A 6,332-nucleotide genomic window follows, 5' to 3' on the forward strand; every position below is an offset into this window, starting at 1 on the left:
AAGACAGGGCTTGAAACAATTCTTTCAATCTTAGCGAAGACAAACATGTTCGAACCTACGAACAGGAACCCAGAAATATCAGGACCTCAGCTTCACTACTGGTAACAGCAAATGTGGAGATATGGGACTTTTTGTTACCAAATCGCTCTTTTCTTTGCGTGCATGTGTGTACATGTGTGTGGGTGTGTGTGGTATGTACGTATATGTGTCCTGTGGCGCCGTATATGTTTGCCTGAAGCAGGGGGCGATTGGCTGTGGTGGCCTGGAGATGTCAGATGTCCCACTCTGTCATGATGGCCCAGAGCACAGGTCCATGCACTCCTCTTTCTTGTTTTGGGCCTGAGTGTCTTACTGACTGTGGGGCTTACAAGGCCAGAATGAGACCCTGCCTTGAAAAAAAAAAAAAAATTGATTCAGGGAGCTGGAGAGATGGCTCAGTAGTTAAGGCACTTGCCTGTGAAGCCTAAGGACCCAGGTTCAATTCCTCAGTACCCACATAAGCTAGATGATGGCGCATGTGTCTGGGGCTCATTTACAATGTCTGGAGGCCCTAGTGCACCCATTCTGTGTGTGTGTGTGTGTGTGTGTGTGTGTGTGTTTCTCTCTTAATGATAAATAAAAATTAAAAAAAAAAAACCCTGATCATGGAAAATGTGAATAAAAATTTAAAAAAAAAAACAAAAAACCCTGATTCAGAATAAAGGGACGGATGCATACAAGCCCAGTAAAATGCTGCGTACACTCCGCTTATGAAGCAAGCACTCCCACCATAAGCGAGCGAAAGGTGATTACATGCCAAAGCCATGTGTCCAATCAGGAGAGAAAGGACAATCGCTTACCAACCCAGGTACTCAGTCAGGAGGTTTTCCATTTCAAGACCCTCTCCAGGAGCCCTTTGTTTGTCCATTATTGAAGCCCTTATCACACCGTGTGCGGAACAATTATTTGGTTGGCTGACCCCCTCTGAACAAATGTGCTTGTCACTGCCCATGGAGGAGGCACACCAGTCTAAATGTGGGCTTTCGTGTACCCTGCCCCCCATCAAGACACGCACACCTTCCTCTCAGGTCATTTCCAGACACGGAAGAAATGGCACTGATGAGTTCATGGGGAAGGGGTGACAGACACCAGATCCTCCTTAAACCGCCTAGCAGTAATCAGAAGTTTCCAGGGAGAAGAGGTTCATGCTCTCACCAGATCCTGCTCTGCAACTAAGCCCAGACTTAGGTGAGGAAAGCTGTCGTGGAGATTAGAAGCCATTGCTCTTGGGTGAAAGGGGGGAGCCTGGGGCTTAAAAAAGAAGGCACAGGTAACTCATACATCTGTGTCACCCGGGGCTCTGGACAGCACCCTCTCGTTGGCAAGTCGATGGATGCTCCTGCCAGGGAGACTGGAAAACAGCTGTTCATCACTAGCACATTTGGAGAGTTGACACCCAAATGGAGCCACCAGAGCTTAAAGTCCAGGTGTGTCCACTCCAGGTCGCCCAGGCTAATGAACCTTTCAAGAGCCCTGGCAGGGGAGGGAGGGTCTGGAAAGATGGCTTAGTGGTTAAGCGCTTGCCTGTAAAGCCTAAAGACCCCAGTTCGAGGCTCGATTCCCCAGGACCCACGTGAGCCAGATGCAGAAGGGGGCACATGCGTCTGAAGTTTGTTTTCAGTGGCAGGAGGCCCTGGCGTTCCCATGTTTTTCCCTCCTTTCGTTTCTCTCCCTCTCAAATAAATAAAAATAAAATATTTTTTTCTTTAAACAAGATGCAAGCCATTAGGGTATCATCATTTTCACTGATCAGCCTAAAAGAGTCCTCTTTCTAGAGCCATGGGAAACGGAGTACTTTTTCAGAACAGTGACTGATTATTTAGACTCAACCTTCAGAACCCAATTCAAATAAGATCTCTCCACCCCCCCCCACTTCTCCATGTATCCCCAGAGGGCTCAGTTGACAACCTGCCTCAGTAACTTCTCACACCATGTGGGGTGAGGTTCTCTGAGGCAGAGACTGTATCTGGTTTTCCCCACAGTGGCCTTTTTCCTGTGTTTGTGGTGTGTGTTTAAGCAAATGAAGGCCACATGCTCAATGGTTTAATCCCCATCCTGATCTCCCAGCACAAAGGTTGGTATGTGTTCCCATTGTGACCTGGTCACTTGCACTGTCCAGCCCAGCCACGTACTAGGATGGGCTGTAGCAGCCAAGTCAAATAAGGCTTCTGTCCCTTCCCTGTGGACTTTGGCCTCAGGAAGGGAGCCACATTACAGACGGCCTGCTCCGCCAACAGCCCATCTGCGGGATGACCTGAATCGTGACAATTCAACCAGACTGAAAACATGCCACCGTGTGTTCCTCCTGCTAAGGCTCCCCAGCCAACCACCAAGGAAGCAAAAAGAAAATATCAGATCCTTGACTGATACTTCATCAATATAATTAACTTTAAGGACTGGAGAAATGGCTTAGCAGTTAAGGCACATGCCTGCAAAGTCTAGGGACCCAGGTTCGGTTTATAATCATGGAAGTTGTTAATAAAAAAATTATAAATAATTTTTTAAAATGGCCTCAGCCAGGCGTGGTGGCACACACCTTTCATCCCAGCACTTGGGAGGCAGAGGTAGGAGGATTACCATGAGTCTGAGGCCACCCTGAGACTCCACAGTGAATTCCAGATCAGCTTGGGCTAGAGGGAGATCCTACCTCGAAAAAGAAAAAAATAAAATAAAAGGCCTCAACGATTCCTAACTCACGCCCTTATGTTAATCTCCTCTAAAGTATGGGCTAGGCTCATGTCTTACTTCTAGTAGCAGAATATGACCAAGTGACAACTGCCACTCCCATATATATATATATATATATATATGTTACGTAAGGCTGTAACTTCCCTCTTACTCATAGAGTCAGTGTCTCTGTCTCTCTCTCTTTCTCCATGGCTTTGAGATCCCAGCTAATTCTTCTAAACCCTGCCACCTTATCTACACAGCAGGGTGGACAAAGCTGCCAAAAGGGACCTTAGGAAGCGGTTTTTAAAGGGCAGCAGTGTGATAGGTGTACGCAGTTGGCCACTCTCCTGGCTGCTTTGGCAGAAACAAGAGGGAAGCCCATGCCATCGCAGGCTTTCTTTGAGGCGAACACTGCCTACCCCGAGAACGGAGAAATAGCATGGGGCAGCCTGGGAGGCTGTCTTCCTGAGGTCAAAGGAGGCCCCTCTGACCTCACATCTTAGTGGCTTGCTGGGGCTTGCAACCTGAATTCCTCGAGGGACAGAGAGAGCGTGAGAAAAGCCCTGTACTTTACACAAAGGAAATGAAGGACCAAGGTATAGATAGCGGGAACCAGAGCATTTCGATAGAAATCACTAGCCACTCTGAGGACACAGCTCGCATAGGCCAGGAGCTTACGAAGCGCTCTCTAAACCTTATCCACAGCCTTCCCGTGTGGGTTCTGTCACCCCTATTTTAGAGACATCTTAGCTGAGGCTCCAAGATCACAAACACACACACGGTGGGTGTGAGATAGGACCAGGATTTAATTCTGACAGTTAATCCCACTGCTGGGCAGAAAGAACAGCCTGTTCTTGGAGATTAGCCGGGCGTGGTGACGCGCGCCTTTAATCCCAGGACTTGGGAGGCAGAGGTAGGAGGATCGCCGTGAGTTCGAGGCCACCCTGAGACTACAGAGTGAGTCCCAGGTCAACCTGAACTAGAGTGAGACCCTACCTCGGGAGGGAAAACAAAACAAAACAGGCAGATTAAAGGTTCTTGGCCCGGGCTAGAGAGATGGCTTAGCGGTTAAGCGCTTGCCTGTGAAGCCTAAGGACCCTGGTTCGAGGCTCGGTTCCCCAGGTCCCACGTTAGCCAGATGCACAAGGGGGTGCACGCGTCTGGAGTTCGTTTGCAGAGGCTGGAAGCACTGGCGCGCCCATTCTCTCTTTCTATCTATCTTTCTCTCTGTTTGTCCCTCTCAAAAAAAAAAAAAAAAAAAAAAAAAGGTTCTTGGCCCACGGTGAGGTTGTGAGCAGTTATCCCCCAAACATTTATTATGCACCAATTATGTACTAGGTTATATAATTGGCAATAAAACCCACCCCTTGTTCTCAGGGAGTCAATTCTGACCAGGAAGACACACCAGTGCACAGAGAGCAAATGTTTTATTTTATTTTATTTTTATTTATTTGAGAGAGGAAAGAGATAAAGAGGCAGAGAGTGAAAGAGAATGAGCGCACAGGGGCCTCCAGCCACTGCAAACAAACTCCAGACACATGAGCCACCTTGTGCAGCTAGTTTACATGGATCCTGGGGAATTGAACCTGGGTCCTTTGGATTTGCAGGCAAGCGCCTTAACCGCTAAGCCACCTCTCCAGCCCACAAAGAGGGCAAATGAATGGCTAAATGCAGCTGCTTTTGCACCCACACCTCCACTGTCGGAAATGTTCTTCCTTTGTCACTCTCATCACTGACCTTGTGGTCCCATTACACTTTGGGTCACTCTTGGTACTCACTAATTGTCTGCTGGTATGTCCATCTGCCTGCCTATTAATTTGTTGAGACATTTAGCCATTCATTAAAAAAAATTTTTGTTTAATTATTGACAACTTCTGTTAAAAAAAAAAAAAAAACAGGCCTTGCTGGGCATGGTAGTGCACGCCTTTAGTCACAGCACTCAGGAGGCAGATATAGAAGGATCACCATGAGTTCAAGGCCAGCCTGAGACTACATAGTGAATTCCAGGTCAGCCTGGGATAGAGCAAGATACTATCTTGAAAAGCCACCAAAAAAAAAAAAAAAAAAAAAAAGGCTATTTTGGGGGGAGGGCTGAAGAGACGGCTTAATGGTTAAGGCACCTGCTTGCAAAGCCTAAGGACACCGGTTTGATTCTCCAGGTCCCATGTAAGCCAGATGCACATGATGACGCTTGGGTATCGAGTTTGTTTGCAGTGGCTAGAGGCCCTGGCGCATCCAGTCTCTCTCACACACACACACTCTCTCTCTCTTTCTCTCTCTCTCCCTCTAATAAATAAATTAAGTAGTGAAAAAAAAAAAAAAAAGAGCCAGGCATGGTGGTGCACTCCTTTAATCCCAGCGCTGAGGTAGAGGCAGAGGTAGGAAGATTGCCATGAGTTCGAGGCCACCTTGAGAATACAGAGTGAATTCCAGGACAGCCTGGGCCAGAGTGAGACCCTATCTCGAAAACCCCCTGAAAAAAATAAACTCTTTTTGGCTGGTCATCTCTCCAGCAGCCTGAACCTGCAGATCTCCACTCTGGTAAACCCGTCTACGCCCACATGGGGGGCGCTGTACCTCCTTTCACCTCCCTCATGCCGGGAGCTCTATGTACTTCCTCCTTTTAATCTCAAAAAGTCTCTCTAAACCTTAAAAACAAAAAGGGGGTTGGGGAAATGACTCAACAGATCAAGGTGCTTGTTTGCAAAGCCTGTCCGCCTGGGTTCGATTCCTCAGTACCCACATAAAGCCAGACCCAAAAAGTGGTGCGATGGGCGGCCATCTTTTCTAGCGGCAAGACACCAGAGTGAGTTTCCTACATACACACACACACACAGCTGGATATGGTCAGATAAATTAAATTTTATTTTTATTTATTTATTTGAGAAAGAGAGGGACAGGGAGAGAGAAAGAGGCAGCTAGACAGAGAAGGAGGGAATGGGCACGTCAGGGCCTCCAGCCACAGCAAACGAACTCCAGATGCGTGCGCCACCTCGTGCATCTGGCTTATGTGGGTCCTGGGGAGTCGAACCGGGGTCCTTAGGCTTTGTAGGCAAGCGCCTTAACCGCTAAGCCATCTCTCCAGCCCTAAAATTTTTTCTTAAAAACAAACAAACAAACAATCTAGGCTCAACAAGGCTGTGGGCTTGGTCCAATGACAAGGAGGAGGTGGAGCAGGAGGCAAGGGACAAGTGATGCCGGGTCACTTTCCTGCACTCGAACCCACCAAGCAAACATTAATAGCGGGGCGTGGTGGCGCACGCCTTTAATCCCAGCACTCGGGAGGCAGAGGTGGGAGGATCGCCGTGATTTCGAGACCACCCTGAGACTACAGAGTGAATTCCAGGGCAGCCTGGGCTAGAGTGAGACCCTACCTTAGAAAAAAAATAAAAATAGCGAAATCATCTCAACAGTCCCAACTCAGCTTAAGAGATGCAGGTGAGACCCTCTAGGGCTGTTATGAAATGGAATGCGGGGAAGTCCACAGAGTGTGTATGGCGGGGGGGGGGGTGTACGAGGACAGAGCCGGGCCTTGTACCCCAGAGTGTAAGAACTCAGGCCCCCCAGGGACTGACACACTTGCCCGCCTTTAATGTGCCCCACAGCCAGGTGACAGCGTCAAC

Source organism: Jaculus jaculus, chromosome 21, assembly GCF_020740685.1.
Source record: "Jaculus jaculus isolate mJacJac1 chromosome 21, mJacJac1.mat.Y.cur, whole genome shotgun sequence".
Taxonomy (NCBI): Eukaryota; Metazoa; Chordata; class Mammalia; order Rodentia; family Dipodidae; genus Jaculus; species Jaculus jaculus.